Source organism: Spea bombifrons, chromosome 8 (assembly GCF_027358695.1).
Source record: "Spea bombifrons isolate aSpeBom1 chromosome 8, aSpeBom1.2.pri, whole genome shotgun sequence".
Taxonomy (NCBI): Eukaryota; Metazoa; Chordata; class Amphibia; order Anura; family Pelobatidae; genus Spea; species Spea bombifrons.
Window position 1 is genome coordinate 35,024,854 of NC_071094.1, and position 22,053 is coordinate 35,046,906.

The 22,053-nt window shown below is 38.1% G+C and overlaps 1 protein-coding gene across 2 annotated transcripts in view; it reads right to left on the reverse strand.

The window, feature by feature from the left end:
• HTR2C (5-hydroxytryptamine receptor 2C) overlaps positions 1–22,053 on the reverse strand; it is a 152,161-nt gene that overhangs the window by 54,373 nt on the left and 75,735 nt on the right. Inside the window, exon 3 of one of the 2 annotated variants that reach the window (XM_053472678.1) lies at positions 3,807–3,977. The exons of the other annotated variant lie outside the window; for it this stretch is intronic. The gene's annotated coding sequence lies outside the window, so the exon portion shown is untranslated. The remainder of the gene's footprint in view (positions 1–3,806; positions 3,978–22,053) is intronic. 2 annotated transcript variants of the gene reach the window in all.

Here is a 22,053-nt window from a genome sequence, read left to right on the forward strand (position 1 = left end):
CTTTAAAATGTAAAAACACCCACAAAACGTGTCATGTTTGCAATAATATTTATTGCATTTTTTTGTAAAACTTCTTTATTCCAGCATTTCTCCTTACTTTCTGCACCCTCAGGATTTGCTTACTTTTTCCCAGGTGATCTAGTGGGGTAGTTTTACTAGGGAACAGGGCCGTAGCAAGAGTGAGGCAAGAGAGGCACTTGCCTCGGACGCAGGTGCCTAGTGGGGCGCACAGCTGCCCGATCAGCAGCCTGCAGGGCTGGTTGGGAAGATCGCAATCCCCCTCTAACTGGCCCAGCATTAGAGAGCGCGAGGTCTTCAGACCTCGGCTTCTGTGCTCCCTAATCACTATGCGCCGAGCGCCGGGATATGACATCATTCCCCCGCTCTGCATCAATAGCCAGCGCATAGTGATTAGGGGGCACTAAAGCAGAGGCCTCTGGTGAGAGGCCTTGCACTCCCACGACAGGATGGAGGATGGAAGATGAGAAAGGTAAGAGATGGGGAGAAAGGGGTGTAAGGGGAGTGTATGTATAAGGAGCTAGCTACGGCTCTGTGTGGGGACACACAATTACACTCTCCAGAGTCCAGTTAGCTTGCAATACACTTGAATGACAAACTGCAGAGCAGTGAGTGCTAAGCGCCATGGGTAACATGCTGAGCACCAGTGATGTCACGTGCGCGAGCTCAGCACTTACTGCTCTGCAGCATCAGCACAGACACGCCACACAGACGAAGCTCAGCACTCCGCAGGGGACGCATACAGATCTTAGGTATAATTATTAATAAACCTTATATAAGGCTATATATGAATGAATCACTTAAGTATCAAGTATCACTTAAACATAGTTAGCTCTTTGCAGTGTTAAAACTATCCATGGATGCCTGACGATCCATGTATAAGGATAACACAGGATGGGAAATGAGTAGTGATGGTGGCGTCTCAAAATATTTTCAGCAAATTAGACCCTGGAGTTTGCAGCTGCCAGCCGGATATACAAATGCAGCTGTACATATGTAGCAGGCAGGCTCATTTACATCACTTGGTGGGTGCTGGCCTTAAAGTGCCAGTACTGCTTACTCATCCCAATTCTGGCCTTCCCTCGCTCCTGTGAGTCGCTCCTCACACATTATTTGTGTTTGCCCTAAATAATGTATTTTACTTTTCTGATCCACTTAACCTTGTTGTAATAAAAATTTTTTATTTCACATGCATAATTTGCCAAATACAGTCAGTGAAAGACAACTGTATGCTAATTAAACATATTTTATTTAGAATATTGGCATTCTGACATAGATAGACAGATGGAATTTATGTAAATATTTTGCTATTTTGTTTAGTTTTTTTGGTATCTGTGTTATTCAGTTCTTTTGTGCTGCATAAATTATGAACATACGTGTTTTTGGAGCTTGTGATCTAATTTAAGGATTTTGCATTAATGGGATGGGTGCTTAAATGCCTTCTAATGTAAATTTCATCCCGTCGTCCGTGATATTACACATTATGATTAAATATGTTATAAGAATTTTGGAAAATTACTTTTAGAGCAGACTTGAAAAGAATTTGAGAGCATGGGCTTCAGAGGTTTTCAAGAGATATATTGCAAATTCTTCCTCTGTAATTTAGCTGTTACCAAGATGAGGCTTTTGAACTTCATGGAACATAGAATTGCAGGGAAAAAAATAATAAGTAATACGTTTATTGAAGGACCTTACTTAAGTTTATATTTTTAGATTTTAGTTTTTGGACACTTCCAGATTTCAAATATTTCTTTGATATAGCATTTTCTGTATTTTGGCGAATCTTCAAATGTATGCTGAAAGTGGCATAAACCTTACAACACGGCAATGCCTTCTTGTCTCCAGGGGGACGTCAATTTTGCTTTCTACAGGCTCCTGTGTGCCATGTAGGCCTAATAATGGAAAATGTACCATATCTTATTTATTTTGCCCCAAACAGCATACCCATAACTGGGAACTTGTGGGCTCTGGCTTCCTGGAGCCTTCCCTTGTGGGACGCGGCCAGGATTTCCTACTGATGTCAGCGGGCGGTCCCGCTGATGGGGATGCTCCAGCTGATGTCAGTAGGCATTCCCGCTGATGTCAGTGGGTGTTCCCGCTGATGTCAGTGGGCGTTCCTGCTGACATCACAGGAGACACCCCCATTTTGAGGGGTGTCATGACCCCGCGACCCGGAGAAGCGGTGCTTTACCCGGAGATCTCCAGGTCAAACCCAGAGAGTTTATGCCCAGGTATGAGCATAGCACAAGGACAAAGTAAAAGAGATCTATGCTTCAATACACTGTACCCTTTGGGAAAATATATAGAATAGAATAGAAGAAGCTTCCAGAAATATGAATGAACCCTATCAATTGCAATCTGGCAACCTTCAGGCCATTGAGCAATAGGGAGTAGGGCTAGGAAAGGGTCATTGAGAGGGATACAGTGGACCATTAATGGAGATGCACATTCACAATGTCATAATGTATCAATATGTACGACTGAATGTCTATGAAAGAACTCAGTATACAGATAACTACCTGAGGAAAAAAAGATGATTAAAGAGATTTCCTGAAAAGCTTTTTGCAGACAAGTAAAATTCAGTATACTTTACAGTCTTTTTTGGCTTTCAACCCAGATAAATATATAGCTCACCACTCAAATTATAAATACTCAGGTGCTTTTTGTAAACTGCATTCAGATGTTTTACAGCCTTCACATTAGACTATTCAAAAAACGAAGAACCAACAACAATAAAAAAAAAAAAAAAACATTTGTAAAGAATGAATTGTGAAGAATTGTATTGCATCTAGTACTTCGCAAGAGAACATTTGTAGATATTGCTGAGTGATCTGAGACTGCGGCACCTGCTCTCTTTAGTGCTATTTGAAAGCTATCAGAATGGCTATATGTATAATATTTACAAAGTTATGTCAAATTATTTCAATATTTATAAGGCGATAAATGTTTTTGCCTTTTGATACGCAAGTATTATTACGCCATAGAGCAAGCTAGAGCAAAAATGTAAACATTATTTTACCTTAAATGTTATTGTCTCCCTGTCCCTCCTGTTATACCTTTTTCTGTCCCATTATTCCAAACATTTTTCCTTGTTTTCCTCATTGTTTAGCCTTTTTGTGCTCATTAATGCGATGGTTAAACCATTTTAAATATATTTTCTTATAATTCTATCTACTTTGTTGATGTCCAGCTGGAATCTCACCAGCTGATGTTTTATATAGACCCGCCATGAAAGATCTTACTTAACTGTTTTAAGTATATTATATAAAAAAAAAAAAAAAGAAGAAAAATTGCCAAATAATAAATAAAAATTAAAGTAAAATAAAATATAGCAAAAAGCAGTAACAAACTACAAACAAACATAAAAATGATGTGCAAAGGTGTTATAAGTCAAAGATAATTAGATTTTTTTTATATTGTATTCATATGAAAACTTTTTTTTACCTATCTTTCCATTTGTCTTATCTCATTATAGTGGGCTGTCAGTGTATTAATCTTTTTTTTTTCTTTTTTTTTTCTAATCATGTCTGTCAAGCATGAACTCTGAACTGATAAATCTTGTATTTCCTAATACAAATATGTTTTATATGCATATAAATAAAAATCATACTGCTCCTAAATTGGTTAGTTCTCATGACAACAGTTTTCAACAGTTATTTAATGCGTTATTGTTCAGGCAGAATTATGTTACTGCCCACTGATATTGAGGAACTTTCAAAATATTGCGTACGCTACATTTATCATAAGACACAAGTTTACAAAGCTTGGCACATTGCTTAAAGTCATACCTCCCAAATGTCCCTTTTTAGGAGGGACAGTCCCTCTTTGGGACTGGCCACTGATTTCTCTCTGTAGCATTTGAGGCACCTTGATGCAATAGCGGGGCTGCGTGTGAGTCAAGTGACCAGGCTGATCGTTTTACTCTGCATAATTTCAATGCGTTCATATCCTCAGCATACCTATAAAAAAATAAAAATGGAAATATTTTATGTTACTGAGTACATAAGATACCCAAAATAATACTAGGAATGGCTGCTTCTCAGCCCTTTCAGAAAAAATGCTGCAAAGAAAGAATGCTTTCAATAATAGAAGTTAATAGTTTATTTTTATCATTTAACAAAATGCAAAGTGAGTGAACAAAACAAATCTTAATCAAATCAATATTTGGCGTGACCACCCTTCGCCCTCTAAACATCATCAATTCTGCTAGGTGAGCCACCACACAGTTTTTCAAAGGAACTCGGTAGGTAGGATGTTCTACATCTTGGAGAACTAACCACAATCTTAGGCAGCTTCAGTTCCCATGAAATAATTCCATAACATACAAAGTGTTTGGTTTGTCTGCAATCAACAGTTACCATCGATGAATATATTGGTGCTATCAGCTATCTGCTATAGATTTATTAAATGCATGCAAAAATCCTTCCGCTAGATTCCAAACACAAGAAATGGAATTTTAAACTTAATCCACAAAGTTTGTAAAGAGATCTGTCCATCATTTCTAAGTGGTTAAAACTCGTAATTTGCCTCCTATATGAAGTCACTGATTATGGTTTCTAAATCATGCAAAATTTTTAATGGACATTTTTAGATGTCATAAGTGTTTTCAGTTCATGTTAATTTGAACAAATTCAAAAGATTAGATGTGACAATCTCATTCATCTAGTGACTTAAAATATCAGTTATCAGCTCAAAATGTATACAACTTACTTTTGATATGGTTAATTAAAATCTAAAGTTTATGAAGTCTATCTGATGGAGAGATGGTGTTCTAGGAGCTCAATCGGACTTGATATTATTAGCATGAAGTAGATTCCACCGATGTTCATAGGATAATAACAATCATCAAAACAAATAGTAATCTAAATATCTAAAGCATCAGTTAAAATGAATATTTTATTCATCCCAAACAGAACAACAATGTGTGCATCCATACAATGTACAACAAATAGAAAGATAGACTACAATTTATAGAGAGAGTAAGATTTAAAGACCTTGGTGGTCCTTTCTGCATCTGAGATTTTGAAAGCTTATGTGCCATCTAATTCTGTAAATATTGACCAATGAAATGTATCACATGAGACTCATATGACCATTATAATTTACATATACAGCTCTTCTATAGGCAAAATTGGCATGTGCATAATACACAAAGCTACAAGAAATTGCTGACACAGAGATATACCAGCAATTACAGTTAAAACCAGATTTATTCACAACAAAAGTATCTTAAAATAAAAAAATATATAATAAAAATAGAATCCTCCCCAAGTGAGTTTTGTGCATGGCACACAGTTGTCATAGTGTAGGTTAGCTCATAACCAGCTACATGCAATAAATGGCACCAGTAGCGTACCTAGCGGGGGGCGGGGGGGGCGATCCGCACCGGGTGCCACTCATCAGGGGGGTGCCAACTTGCCGGCACCCCTCCAGAGACGGACAGCAATGTCCGCCGCTGGAGGAGCAGGCTCGCAAGGGAGCGGTATCGGAGGTCTTTAACAGACCACCGGCTCCCTTGAGTGATTTTAAGCCGGTTCAAGGATCTCCCTTGAACCCGGCTTAAAATCACTCAAGGGACCCGGAGGTCTGTTAAAGACCTCCGATACCGCTCCCTCGCGATCCGCGCGACAACAGCTGTTGTGCGCCGGGGTTTGTTGTCAGATCCCGGCGCACAACACTGAAGCCGCGCCCACCGCTGTCCGTGCCCTCTGAACCCCGTGCCCTCGGAAGAAGACAGAAGAACTGAAGAAGAAGAGGAGCGAAGAGCAGGAAAAGGAGCTGTAAGGAGAAAAGAGGAAAGGTAGGAAAGCATACAGTGAGAGTGGATTGGTGTATGTGTGTGGATTGGTGTATGTGTGTGGATTGGTGTATGTGTGTGGATTGGTATGTGTGTGGATTGGTGTATGTGTGTGGATTGGTGTATGTGTGTGGATTGGTATGTGTGTGGATTGGTGTATGTGTGTGGATTGGTATGTGTGTGGATTGGTGTGTGTGTGGATTGGTGTATGTGTGTGGATTGGTATGTGTGTGGATTGGTATGTGTGTGTGGATTGGTATGTGTGTGTGGATTAGTATATGTGTGTGGATTGGTATACGTGTGGATTGGTATATGTGTGGATTGGTATATGTGTGGATTGGTAAGTGTGTGAGAGTGATGGGTGTTATGCTGTACCATTTCCAATGTATTTTTCATTATATAATTATGCTCTAAAGTACATCATAACTCCCATCACTCTATACTGTTCCATACAGTGGCAGAGTTGGGAGACAGATGCCTTGCACCCCCACCGCAGGACTCCTGAAAGGTAAGTGAACTTCAAAGAGGGAGAGGGTAGATAGTTAGGAGGGGTAGATAGGGAGAAGGGAGCGAGAAGGGGTAGATAGGGCAGAAGGGAGCGAGAAGGGGTAGATAGGGCAATCATACTCCTATCATGCCAAGTCTGCGAGTGCCTCCTGGAATCTGGGTATGCCTGGGCATGATAGGAATGTGATTGCTGTTAACAATTATATATATATATATATATATATATATATATTGTTATTTAATTGTTTTGTCCTATTTTGGTGTGTTACTTACTTTAAATAAAAGTGTTAGATTTTTTTATGGTGTGTGTGGGGGGGGTCATATTCAGTTTCGGCCAGGTAGTTTTAAAGTGTGTGTGTGGGGGTGTGCCACATACAGGATCCGCCCCGGGTGCCAAATACTCTAGGTACGCCCCTGAATGGCACAAACTAAATTAACCAATTAATCAAGGGTAATAAATTGGCCCCAAAACTCCCCTCAAATAGTAGTAATAATAACAAATAAAAATGTCCTAGACTTATTAACGCTTTGAACATGGATGTGTAGGTACTGGTGCAATGATTTCAATTACAAAAAAAAAAATATATAATTAACAGATCAATAAACAAACAAATAAAACTCCATATAAAACCACAAAATTGGATGTACACTATATGGACAAAAGTATTGGGACACCTGACCATTGCACCAACATAGACTATTATGACTTTGTACTCTAAATATGTAGACAATAATATGTAGTTGATCCCCTCTTTGCAGCTTTAACAGGTGTTCGATGGGGTTGAGGTCAGGGCTCTGCGCGGCCGGTCAAGATCTTCCACACCAAACTCCAACCATGTCTTTATGGACCTTGCTTTGTACACTGGCACAGAAAAGGGCCTTCCCCAAACTGTTTGCACAAAGTTGGAACCCCTGAAAAACAGCCCCAGGACATGGTATATATATCTATATAGCATGCATGAAAATTCACTAACTTAAGATGCAAAGGTGGCATCTTATTACAGTGTTATTACACACATTCGCTGAGCTCTGCAGAATGCAGACTGCATGGCTTGGTTATTGATTTTATGCACCTGTGGCAATGGGTCTGATTGAAACACCTGAATTCAATAATTAAGAGATGTGTCTCAATACTTATGTAGAATAAGAAAAAAAACACACAGACTTGATAGAAAGAGTAATAAAACAGTTCCAACAGTTACTTTAATGTAGTAGTAATCAGTAGTAGTAGAAGATAGTTGATAGAAATTCAGATATTTTTTTTAAGAGATTTTTATATTGAAAATGCGATCCTTTCTTGTTACTTTCACCTTTGACTGATTACGCATGAGAATTATTACTTCTTTATAAAATTACATTGGCTATTAAATTAAATTTATTTTTTTCCTTGTATAACTACCCGTATTTAATAAATATGTCATTGCAGGCAAGGGTACAGGCATCCGGGACTGTTACATTTGTATCACAATGTATATATATATTCTAATCACATAGGCCAGTAATAACCGAGATCACTTTGTATTCCATTTGTGTCCAGATACATCGCTGTATTTTACATCCATTTGTTTGATGATTAGCTCTGTAGTGAAATTCCTTTGTTCTCAAGGGCATCCCGACATAACATGCTCTGAAACAGCTGTGAGCGCATAATAAAACAGTATACAGGCTTGTGACCCGGATGGCATCATTTATACGACTGGATATCATTTTTCTCTAATGAATAAATAGCATTTCATTCCAGCCAGTTTCCCAGCTTGATGGTAAAGTGCACACACGATAGACACACAGATAAATCCATGATTTGTTTTCTTAATAACATGATAATGTTTGATTACACTTCAGACTAAATATATATATGGGGCATAATTGCTATATAAAAAAAAATCAACAGCTATTCTTTTAGGAATATCTGAGGAGGAAAATCTTCTGACCGGTTGTTGAAATTTTTAGTTTGTTTCCAGAACATTTACTGCATTACTGGAAACGCTTATGTAGATGACTCAAATTACAAAATATGACGTACTTTTTTGGGGTCTACCCTGTGTGTGCAAGCTTTACGGTTATACTTTTAAGTGTAATTACTGAAAGCGTATTTATTAATCTGATGTTTCTTATTTAGAGTCTGCTTACTAAAACACGTTTAGCATCAACGTTGGAAGAGCTTCAGAGGCAACACACCTCATCTGAATTGGTAACTGGATACGAAGGGAAAAAGCATGGTGGGCTACTAGGTCATGGTGAGGACTAGCGTGAGATATGAAACAGGCCATTGCACTTTAAGGCCAGCTACTCATTGATCACAAGTGTATGGTTGCCAGAAGTGTCACTTGTGGTCATGTGTATCAATAAGTGGCTGCGTGTTATATTATCACCCTCTTCAACTGCCTTCAAGGTGGATGGGAAGGGTTATCAGGCATTGGCCTGCCAGGCAGTAGCCCGGTGTACCTGATGACCAGTCCAGGCTGTGGCTTATTTTTAACTAGCGTGTTAGTATGATTTAAATGTTTCAGCCCTGTGGCATGCCAGGATGGTGAAATGGGCTTTTTTTTCTTGGCTCTGGTCTGTTCAGATTCACAGACACCACCCCTATTGTTACAAATACAAATCCCCTATGTAAAATTGCTGAAAAATGCTTGACGCCACAAACATTAATCTGAATACGTTAATATTCTAAAGGAGGAAGTTGGCACGGCTTCCATAGGATGCAGCAAAAGTTGCTGTCTGACTTTTAAACAAGGAGTGCTGGGATATGGTGCCAACCAAGTGGTGTGATATATGTTCCCCCTGGACATGCGGAGCAGCTTAACCATCTGTTAGTTGATGGAATAACTAAAATGTCAATGGTGAGGTTTTCATTATGGGGAACGTCTTAAATTCTTTTCAGGGATGGCGTCTAAAGCAATTGGTAGTTCAGCTAACAAGGAAAGAAGCTGTGCTGGATTTAGTGTTTACAAATGGAGACGTGATTTCAGATGTCGCTGTTTGGGCTCCAGTGGTCATCAATCAGTGTGGTTTAGTATAAGGAGAGAGGTCACATTGCACCACATTAAAACCAAGGGTTTTGATTTTAGAAACATGGATTATCCTAAAATGTAGAGACTGCTAGGTGAGTCTTTGATGGTCTGGACATCTTTAGATGGAGTCCAGGAGAAATAGGACTATTTAAGAGATGTTCTGCTAAAGGCAGCATAACATTGCATTAAACTTGTTAGTAAGACTAAAAGAAAAACAAAACCACTGTGGTCCTCTGCAGATATGGCAAATATATATAGTGCTAAAGGTAAATAGGTCATTGGCTCTTGGAACAACCAGTCGCCTGTCCAGAAACTAAATTAGAAGAAAGTCTATTCACCATACAATAAAAAATATTTCTGTATAAAGAAGAGGCGCACTATCATTTTGTGTAACTACACCATTAGCAGAGGCCAAACACATATATTTGCATTTATGCCCTTAGTAAAAGAAAGAATATAGTCAACCTATCATGAAGATATACAACCCACCATCATTACCAGTAACTGTTTGTTAAAGAATGCCTCCAGGCTGCCACGCATGTGCTATGTGTGTCTGGGATTTGAAGCTAGCCAGAACTAGATGATCCGAAAAATGAAAGTTAATGATCTGTCTGTCCTTGGGTTATAAAACAGCTTTCACAAACCTGCAGCTTTGACAAATCCCCCGCATTACCTTTTACATATTTCATCTTATCTCTGTCATATTTAATTTAAATCCAATAGACCACAAAAGATACTAAACATGGGTTAATATTTTCACACCAGATATCATTTTTCCGCTATTTGAAATAGCAGGACAATTGTTTTTGTCTGTGGGAACTTTACTATCTGTTCCAGCACCCGCTTCTTGGATGGAGAGTGATGTTAGTTAGTCTTTTACGGTGTCCAAGACATCATGAGGATTTTTTCAGTCTAACGCCATTGAAATCTCTCTTATAAAGAGTATCTGTTGCTTGGATTGATGTTTCTCTATTCTGCACACAGGAGGAAATCATTTGATATAACTGATCTCCTTTCTGGCTTTCATAATTCATTTTTTTAGTTAATCAGCAGCTTACTTGAAGGTTCTTGTGATTTCTACAGTGTATAGAAAGATTGATATTCCATGACGTGACCCCCTGAGAGCAAGATTTGTTTGATAATGCAATTAATTGGGAATCAATACAGCTTTTTTTCTGAACATTTTAAGCTAACACATTGATTCTTTCAAAACATAAAACCTTTTATTTATTTTTTTTTGCTTTAAAGAAAATTATAATTAAAAATGTACACACTATTACAGGAGAACAGAAGAGCTAAGTATGTTGTTAGCAAGAAAAAAAAGGTTCTGGGATCATCTCATGGGGATTTGCATTAAACCGAGTAGTAATGAGGTCATATGGAATTTTGCTGGAATAGACAACATTAAGAAACCCACCAGCAGATCTGCTATAAGGCGTAATTAATGGTTTATATAGAGAGAGAGAGACAAAAAAAAGAAAAAAAGACATTTATTCCTTACTGTATATGTAATGTAAGGAAGGTTGGTAGCCTCCCAGTAGAAGTGCTAGAGGTTTATACAGTAAGGGCATTTAAACAACCATGTGACTATCCTGTTCCTAAAACAAAACCATGGTCTGATTCAGTTTTGAGTCTTTACAGCAAGTAAAATAGGCGGATTGGTTCTTATCTAGTGTAAAATAGATTCCATTTATCTCAGTATAATTATATTGCAGTAGAAGTAGCCATCCTTGTGCCATTATCTCCCAGAAGAAGTTTTAAAGTGCAAAGGTGGCAATTACTTAAAGCACTTTTGTACATTTTACTTGTAATTCCACATACAACCACTGGGTCGTGCAGAGTAACAAGAGATGCAGGCAGCAGACTTGTGCATTTGGATTCATACGCATTTCATTTTAAATGGAATTTGCCAATGTCTTCAATGTGTACAAATCTCTGAAACTGAGGAGGGACAACCCAACAAATCAAACAAAAAGAAACACCCTTTCAGGCTTCTCAGCTCCCTACCTTCTCCAAAAAAATGAATACAGATTCGCTGAGAAAGAGAAGCGTTTCTGCACCTCTCTTTCTCCACAAATTTTTCTGCATTATTCTGGCCTCTTGGTGCACATCCACAAAAGGGCAGAGCCATGGAGATAACCTCTCCCTCGTTCCTCCAAACGGTGAAAGCGTGTGCCCGGAAGCTCCATCCTTTTGTGGAAGTTCACCAGGAGGCCAGGTTCACAGAGAAGCAGACAAGGAAAGAAGCCAGAAGAATGAGAAGATGCAAGAGAAGAAGTGAGAGCTGTGGGAAAGGAGACAGGACACGGATGTGGCCGATGGAGAAATATTGAGAGAGTGTGAATGAGAGGGTGAGAGATAATGTGAGAGAATGAGAAAGTAAATGAGAGTGTGAGAAAGTAAATGAGGGTGGTATCTGAATTGAATGTGTACCAAAAGGCAAGAAATTAAATTTGTTGCTTGAAAATAAAAGGAACAAAATAGAAAATCTAAATTTGTTTTGGTCCATTTGTACATGTTTAGCATGCAGCATTTACATGCTGAGTTGATTCTTTCTGTGCTCAATTTACGTTTACCATTTGGTCCATTCTTGTTAATGTGTTTTGGAAAAGGTTGGACAGCACATAACAAGTGTGTTTCTTCTAAATGTTATCTGGACTCTTTTATTACCGGCCACCTGGATAGACTCCCCCTTCCCTGGCTAAATTGTATCAGTTCTCACCTGGCATAAGATGTTATTACTAGCTTGATCAACACCTGATTTCCTTCCGTGTGTCTTTCTTGCATTCTGTCTTTCTGTTTGCCCCTATGATGTTATCTCATACCTGACTGTGTATGTTTATAATCCCTTAGCATTCTGCTTACCAGCCTACACCTGGCTCACAGTGCATGATCAGCTGCTCAGTCTGTGTACATTAAAATTTATGTTAATATGTTTTACAACTGCTGTAGAAATTCTGATATGGAAGCTATTTGGAGCACAGAGAGAATTAATTAGATGTGTGAAATAAATTCAGCAGGAATAATGAAATCTAAAAATGGAAATGTATGCAAGCACCAAGCAGTTGCTAGTAAATCGGTTGGCCATAGTCTATGGATGAAAGGCTGTGCTTCAGGTAAAAGTTATCTATGCATTCTGCTTACAAATGTATAGATGTAAAACAATGATCTTAATTGTACATTGTATTTTCAGTCGTTTATTGTGGGTACATGTACATTAGATTAAACCACTCAATGTCCAATTTATATGGTACTCATGGGGTTAACCATACATTAATTTACTTGCTACAAATGCATCACTATCAGCGTAAAATTGCCATTATTAACACTTTCAATATACCACATATTGCTGTAACTGATACCAAATAACCAGCCTCCCAAATTTACATCTATCCATCCCTCTTATTGAGTAACCTGTCTCTCCTATGGGAGGGTCCGACGCTACTATTTTTTGTAAATGTTATACAGCAGCTTGTTCTCTGCATGAAGAATTATTAAATCTGGTTATCTCTGCAGTACCAGCGCAGAAATTCCATCTCTCTGAAATGTGCTGCACAGATAGTATAAATCAACATGACATACAATAGCGTAAAACATTTTCAAATCGTATTTATTGTAGAATAAGAGAGGATTTGATGTTCCATTTTTAATGATAAAATGTGTCAGTCTGAATAATATGATCTTTTAAGCATTTCTTGTCATTCCCAAGCTACCCAGCTTCCTTTCATTGGAGAAACAATTTACTGTGAAAAGATAATATAACTTGGAAAAAAAAAGAGAATTAAGTGCTTGTCTTCTTGAAAATAATATCTGCATTATCCACCTTAGTGTTCATTTTTACAGATAAGATTTTTATATGTTAAACAAAGCAGGAACTTTGCAGTGCTAAACATGTTAAAATGTTTTGTTCACTTTAAGTATTAATTTGGACCTTTACAAAATGCAGCTCACCCAATTGCTAGCGATCTATGTAGATATTGTAGAAGTTTGCAGAGCTATGGCATTCTACAAGTCAGATAGAAATTACCCATCCAGATACACATGGCCATGCGCTATAAATATATCGTATACGTATACATAAGAATATGTTCATTTATACTAAGTAAAAAATTACCAATGCCTCAGTCCCCCCAGACTGGTGGTAGAATTGAAAAGAGTTTAAATACAAGCATTTAAAATGCCATGGGGTGTCTAGTCTTCAAAAATATATGGTTTGATGGGGTAAATCGCATTGGCCAGGTTCAAAGATACCCAAAATAGCACATGGGGCAGTATTACCAGATTTGGAGAAAATGGTTTTGAAATAGCAAATATTAGCAATATAGCAATATTGCTCCATAGCGTGCAGAAAAAGTAAAAAAAAACAAACATAAAAACATTGGGTATTTCTAAACTCAGGACAAATAGTAGAATCTATTTAGCGGGTTTTTTTCCTTAGTTTTTATAGATGAGTAAAAGATTTTTCAAGTAAAAGTCAGAAAAAGTCCTTTTTTCTGTATCTGTGTGAATCTGTTATCTGACTGTGACAATATATATCTAATATATGTCTAATGTGTGCATGAATATCACTCATGCATCTGTCTGATCTTCAATGCATTACCTGTTTGACCTTTTCTATCTGACTGCTCATGCCTGTATCTCTTTATCTTCTATTTTATTCTTATTTAAGCCTTTTTCAGTGCAGTAGTAAATAAAATGAGGTTTTTTTTAACAGTGAGATTAACAAACACTCTTGGAACCCAAATAACTATGGTAACATTCCACTGGTAGATCAGAAATGTCCGACCCCATTTAACAAAATTACTGATGCAGCAAAGATAAATTTGTTTAATTTTATGTTATTTTAGGATCTCACTTTAGTATTTCTCAAGCAAACCTTTTGGCCAACATGTGTTTATAATTATATTTGCTGTGATTATAATGTTTATAACAATATTGGTCTGTACTCATGTGAGGCTTGTGGAAGTTAGTGTCCACTATGCAGCATAGTCAAGACGCAGGAACAAGGGGCAAACCAGTGGGTGAGGTGAAACAAGCAAGAATTCAAGACTGGCACCAAGGTTCAGAATGGTTAAACCTGCTAGGTCAGGAGATCAATCAGCTCAAAGTAACAAGGATGGCCAAGTGAAACAATGTCAGACTGACGACTAAGCAAAGAGGAAGGGTGGGTTTTATATGGGAGGAGGGGCTCTTCAAAGTAATCATGTGCTATCTAAATGCAGGCTTAGGACAATTATAAGGTAATTGTACTACAAACATAAAGCTGGCACCTAGAGAAAGAATTATTAAAATAGTTGTTTTACAATAGGAGCTTTAGGGGTTCTTTATCAGATCTTGGGAGGATTTCAACTATGACCTGCTATTAAGAAAAACTCCTCCAACAGTTGATCAAGCCAGTGTAAATTAACCAAGCCAGGAGAATCTGTTGAAGACGCTAGGTGGATGGGGGTCATATGGAAGACAGGATTGCTAAGAACCTGGTTTATGTAAGTGGTGGTCAAATGCAGTCCATGAAAGGCTCTAAATGGCTTACAAAAGGGCATGTACAATAAACTTTAGAAAAAAGGATAAGGCATTTGACCCATATTTCGTAAGTTCAAATTAGTGTGAAACTTCATTAGAAAGCATCAGAATCATTTAAGAAAATGCAAATAGTTTTTGCTTAATATCGCTCTAATTTCTAGACGTGTGCATTCAGAGTCATACAAACTTCAATTTAAATACAATGTCCGAAAACGAGGAGGGACCCCCAACGAAACAAAAATTAAGCAAAGCGGTAAGAATTTTCGTTTGAATTCCATTGGTTCCTCCACTCTCACTCACGCACTCTCGCTCATTCTCATTGTGAAAATCTCATTCATTCCCCCTACCTTGTCTGCCAACCGCTACTGTGTCCCTGTCTCTTTGCAGCACAGCTTCTCCTCTTCTTTTGCATCTTCTTGTTCTGTTTTCTCAATTCATCCACTGCTCCGTGTGTCTGCTTTCTTTGTTCACTCCTCCTTGTACATGGCCTCCTGGAGGCTCTGGGCTTACCTTTTCCCCTGACTGGTGGAATAGAGGAGAGACAGTCTGCTTGATGGCGCCCTTTTGCAGATTGCTCAGAGAGGCCAGAAAAATGCATATAGATTGAAGGAGAAAAGAGGTGCAGGAACACTTCCACAGAGAAGCGGACAAAGAAAGAAGACAGAAGAATAAGAAGATGCAAGAGAAGAAGTGGAGCAGCACGACAAGAAGCGGTTGGCAGAGAAGGTGACAGCATGGGAGAGCATGAGTGTGTGAAAGAGAATAAGGGAGTGAATGAGGGTGAGTGAAAATTTAATTTAGTTTACGAATCTAAAATGCCTTTCGATCTTCATCTGAACCGAAAGGACAAGAAACAAAATTTGTTGTCCGAAACTAATGGACCAAAAATGAATCTAGAAGCTTGTCCAAATCATTTTTGGTCTATTTGCACGTCTATAAATAATATCTTTTATATAAGCAACACTCATTTTTTTTCTTTTATCTTTCTTTTATCCCTCTATCTATCAATCACTAAAACAGGAGGGTATGTCTTTGTTGCATTATTATGACATTGAGATGTGCACTGAAAGTAAAGGCATTTAAGAGCTTGCTTATCTCCATTCTATAAGACTTAGGAGATGTCTTGCTGTGTTATTCTTTGGACGTATTCATGGAACAATAAGATATTTTTAGACACCGACGAATAGCCACATACGATTACACAGTATGGTGTCTTATTTATATTTATGATATCAATGGAAATATTTGAGTAATATATCTAGAGTTGAAGTTTAACAGCAACTAATAGTCATCCTGTCTATCATATAATAATCTGCATTACTCACAGAGCAAAGTCCCATGAAGACATTATCTATTTCCATCATTTCCTATTCTCCAACACGGAGGGCCCTAATATAACATTGACTTCTATTCTTTTTCAGAGTTTTGAGAGAATGGCATTCCCTTCCATAGGCTCGTACAATAAAGATGCAAATCCAAAATTAGAACTCAGTCGGGATATTACGATTCCATTCTGCTTTCTACAATACCATTTAAAGAAAGTCACTGAATCAAACTTCAAGACAAGCTACAATGAAATCTTTGTGTAATCAGTGCTCATGGAATCACCAGGTTATGCTATGATTACAAAGAAAGCTAAGAAGTGTATCTCTTATATCAACCACATAGATTATTATTATTATACTTTATTTATAAAGCGCCGACAGATTTCGCAGGGATGTACAAAGAAGAAATCTACATTCTACAATCCCTGGGCAGCTTTAAGTAACACATTAGGGGTTCCTACTTGGGTCCTAGTGAATGTCCTTCAAAAGAAACATAAGCAGCCAAAGACGAAAGGAGAATATGAATCTTGTGCTACCATCACAAATTAGCTCTAATGGAGATAATAGCATGAGTAGGTATTACAATTTGGTATCTACAGCTAACCCTAATAAGAAGGAGGGCCAAATAGGGGAACAATAAAATGGGTCCATTGGTTACACAAAGGTCATGGATGTGATTATCTATAGCATACAACAAAGAACAAAAATACACAGACATATAATGTATTTGAGCAGTGTTTAACTTTCTATACCATAACCTGCTATTGGAAAACCATTGAAGGAAGAGTGAGTGACTCCAGTTTAGCAAGGATCACATCACTGCACCAAAAGGTTGCATTATTCGGAAATGCACTGATGGCTTTCGCGGTTGATTTTCTATTTCGAATACATGTTGCCTTGATAGACAATCGATTCGAACAAAGGATTGTGTTTAAACTTGTAATTCTAGCAGTTAGCTTCTTGCAAGTGTGAACAAGGCTCAACGCCGCATTTTACAAATAGTATTTATTGTAACATTTTTAGGAGATGATTTGTTAGTTTCCCCGGTGGATTTTTTTCTCTTTGTCAACACAAAATTCAGCACCCATGTACTAATTTTCTAATTACAATTATTGTGTAGAATAAACTTGACATACCTCTCCTTCTCTGAAAAATTTGACAGTTATACATTGTATAGTAACAATCTGCAAATTCACACTACCAAAATAGGGTCAAACCAGCTATTATTAACAAATATAACATTCCAGTATAAGTCACAGATAGTGTGAAGAAGAAGACAGCAACTGATTCCCCCTTTAGATATACTGTATGCACGTTTGTATATATATATATATATATATATATATATATATAAATATATATCCCTATCCCTGTTACAACTGTTACTTAAAATAAGATGGTATTTCTATCTATGTCAGGCACAGGAGATGTAATAAGTGTTAGATATGACTCATCAGCTGATTTTACAAATGCTATCACAGTTTTAGAAGGAAAAACCCTCTTCTTAATCAAAAAGGAAGCTTGATTCCCTATGTGAACTTCTCCAGGCAGAGGATCATTGGCCATGCCCACTCCCCACTCACTTCCCTCCAACTTTCTGCCCACTTCCTCTCCCACTAAAAACTATCTGGGGCTCACCTCTATATACACCTAGACCCGCTACTTCATGAAGTCACTCTTCCAGAAGAAGGAGAGCTTTAAATAAGATTGATTAAAAAAAAACATATTCATCCTGGTTGTCCTATTAAGCTTTTAGTATCCAGGATTGCACTGAAGGGAAGTCCTAATTCGCCAAACTAGGATGGTCCATGGGTGGAAATGGAGCTCAGCAGGGTCATGTAAAGGGAGATTCCATAACGCTGGGATAGTAGTGCTGCCATGAAGGCTGGCTTGAGGCTCAAGGTGAGTGATCGCGTGTTTTTGTGTTACTGTGAGTGTGTATGTAAGAGTTTGTGTTAGTCTTTGTAGTAGTGCTTGTGTGTTGTTATTTAAAGTCGGTGGGTGCACTTGGCTTTACATGTCCCCCTGGCCAAAATGTGCTGACAATCTCCTGGATAAAAAGGTTAATAAAAAAACAGCTGGTACTATCTGATACGGAAAAAGTTAATATAAACTTGCCACAGGGAAAAAGTAAATCAATTCTTTCAGACAACATACTTGTTTCACCAAATATCTTTTTTTTTAACCGAAGACCAATGAATTCCAAGGTTCCTATGTTTCAGGTGACCTTTACAACAGAATCTTAAAAGAAAAACGTACAAAGTCAGCCCATGAAGTTGAATTAGGTTTAGCGTGTGCCAGTCTTACAACGATTCTGGCAGAAGCCAATCTATTGTAAATATATCATGTTTCACAATCTGATAATTAACTCATACAATGTATTGCTTTGGTAGTAACCCATACTATTGCTTGTAAGTAGGTGGCTCTCTTTAAATGTGTTAAATCTAAAACGGCTTTTAAATATTCAACATAATCCTCCTCAAAAGAATAATTAGATGCGCACTCCAATGCTCACAGGCACTTTAATGCATATGATGGCAAAGTGTTGATTTAAAAGAATTGATCCCTCAGAGTAAAGAAGGAGACTGAGAAGCAGCAGCAGTAGGGCACTAGGTCTGGGTAGGCACTGGCAGATAGACACTTATAGCCCCATGGTGCAGGAATCAAGGGTTTCTGCCCAAATTGCTGATGTGGGTGAAAGGGATTGTGAATTGGATATGTGGGTGACACTACTGCGGGGAATTTCCATTTCCAACTTTTGCATCTCTCCTTTGCTTACCATGCGCCTTTTGTGCTGCTTTCGCTTAACACCTTGGCTGTGGGTAACACGTACTCTGGGATGTTCATGGTACTTCCTATATAAGAGTTCTGAAGAGCGTTTCAGCCTCCACGTGCAATCTGTTGCCCAGAAAGACCTCATTAACATATCAAGGATCAACATATAGGCAGTGGTGTATTCTGGCCTAACAAACTAGGTCTAGGGCAGGGAGCACCTCTCCCAAACACCACGTGTAGATCTCCCTATTGGACAAGTCAGGCTTTTTGGTGTGCCTTTGACCATTGGAATATTTACAATGGGGGCAGCATCACCTCTGCTGCATACGAAGGAGCCTCAGGCTTCCTGCAGCATCATTACTCAGTGATCTAGATATAAGGGAGATCACCGATCTCCCCAACCGGCCCATTAACACTATGAATGACTGGCCTCCTCAGCATTTCATAGTTTTGTTTCGCACTGTGATCTCTTTATAAATGTGATGACATATCTCCGTACCCAGAAATAATAAGGACAGTGGTGCCCTGGGTTTGGCCTAGAGCATCGCTGAAGGTAAATACATCGCTGTACAGAGGGTCAGCCGGGATTGCTTCCCTAGGTCACACTTAGGACACCTTCAAAAGATAAATGTGCCGCTTTATGTAGGTCTTTCAACCTTTTAATTTGACAGAAAACTCATAAGATTATTCCCTTGCTTTACGATACAGTTATGAGTCATAACTTTTTTCTAAAAAAAAAAAAAGCAACGAAAAGTCTATAATATCAACTTCCCATTTTAGAAATAATATGACATTATTTTCTGCCATTTTTCTACATGTCAAACAGTGTAAATGTCCTGGTACAGAGGATAAATAACTCCTGCTCCAGTGTCTAGGGAAATATGAAATTATTGATCCGCTTGCACTCTGCTACAGTAGGTTAAGAAACAGTCTGTAATATTTGCTGAATTTCATTGTCTTTTGGGCATTTATATTTATACAAAGAAAAAACAACAGCTCCCCTTGTACATCCCTTAACGTGTGGTTTAAAGACCTCTGTGTATCTGGCTCGTACCATTCGATCCTGTTTTGATTAGAACTACAGTGTGTAAAAAGTAACAGCTGTGCAAACAAAGGAGTTTACATAATAATGAGAACGGGATCAAAATGTGACATACCTTCTGTCCTTACTTGCACGTTTTGGCCTACAATCCTTAAAGCGCATTAGAAACTTTCTTCATTTGGGACTCAACGCAGGAACGCTTTTTGGAGAAACCCCCACAAATATATGTGCCATTTTGTGCTCAGACTACAAGCCTCCCGGTAGGAATGAACAGACGCTGACAGAGATGGCCACCACATCAAATCGCATATTAAGTCAAAAGTCAGGCCTTTCATGAAAGATTGTGTTTCGTACTTCACTGTCTTAAGATAACGTGTTAATACGTTTGAATTTGTTTTAGCACCTTAGCATTGGTAATAAATAAGCAAAATGTATAGTTAGCTGATATGCAGTCCTCCAGAGCTTTCCAAAGCACTTTTTTAAACTGTTTAACACTCTTGACGTCAGTGGAATCTCTAACAATAGCGTAAATGAAACACTAAAATGGCCAGTTAGGAAGGGGAGAGAGTCGCTTCATCTGTATTCATATGTAAATTATTTTATTTTCTGAAAACTGAACAATACGCAAAAACAGACCACTAAAACACATGTAACATCTCAAGGGAAAACAGCTAACTGCACTGTAAGAAACCAACTTGTTTATTTCCATTTATATAATAAATGTACCTTGGTATAAAGAACAGCATCTCCCGAGTGTCGTTATAGCACAAAGCCAGGGCCTGCTTGACCTCCAATCTTATTCAAGTAATGTTAAAGTTTAATACACAGGGCCAAGTGAACCATATAGGTCAGGTGGAGCAATGGTACCCAACCCAAGCCTCAAGGGACACAGCTCATATTTAGTAAATAGAACACTGTTTGGGATTCATAACGCTTGCAACACTGATGTGCCTTGAAGGCTGAGTTGGGTATGTGTGGCCACCAGGGCTGTGACTTCGTGAGGCACCACGAGAACATAGCCGGGGGGCACTAAAGCAGCCGGAGGAAAAACGTTCTAAGCAACTCTAATCTAAAATACTGGAAATCCAGGTCTAATGATGAGTATGTAAAGTACAGAAGAGTGAAACAGCTACTTGGAGGTCTCCATAGTCTGGAGAAGATGTTTCATGGGACGGTATGGTTAGCCATGATGAGGCAGGTGCATCTGTGTGTGAACAGGTTTAATAGGCAGGGAATAGGAGAAAAAATGGCTGGTGAGTAGGCTTCAAAAAAGAAAAAACTGACCAGGGAATGGGGACACCTTATGGAATTGTGACACAGTTCAACTGTAATTACATTAAAAGGTAAGAAAACGTAGCAGATCAAAAATGAGTGATGCCTCCTCATTAAACTGTTCTTAAGCCAGCAGAAAGTATGAGCCTTATCCTCTAGCAGTTGAAAAGGACATTAATGTATGAAACAATGTGGGTCCTGAAAGAATTCCTTTCCCACTTTATTTATTTTATCATAATAATAATAATAATAATAATAATAATAATTACAAGAAAATTACATCTAACCATTTAAATAATATCAATTTTACCCACAGCATGATTTGAACTAGATCTTCATTTTGATGAGGCTTTTATCACATAGGTGGAGGTAAGGAACAGAATGCTAATACAGACTGAAACCAACCCTCGAATCCCCAAATGAAGTAGACAGAGCGGCTGTAAATGTTAGAATTATTTGGATTAATTCCCAGAGATCTTGTCTGAAGACGGCTTCTTACAGATTTCTAGGCTGTTATTATTCAACTGGTTTCTGTTTGCAAATGCCTTACTTGGGGGCATGGTGTATTTGTTCGGTTAGTTATAGTTGTGTTGGAGTTTTAACCACTGAATGGCAACGGATCAAAGGTTGAGAACAACCTTTTGGCATGCCAGAGGGCTAAGCAATGCAATCGAAAGGGTTGAAGGTTACAGTAAAATCATAAGCTATGGATATGAATATTTTGACAATATAATGACATGCTAAAATATTACATTTGGAAATAACATAGAAAATATTTTA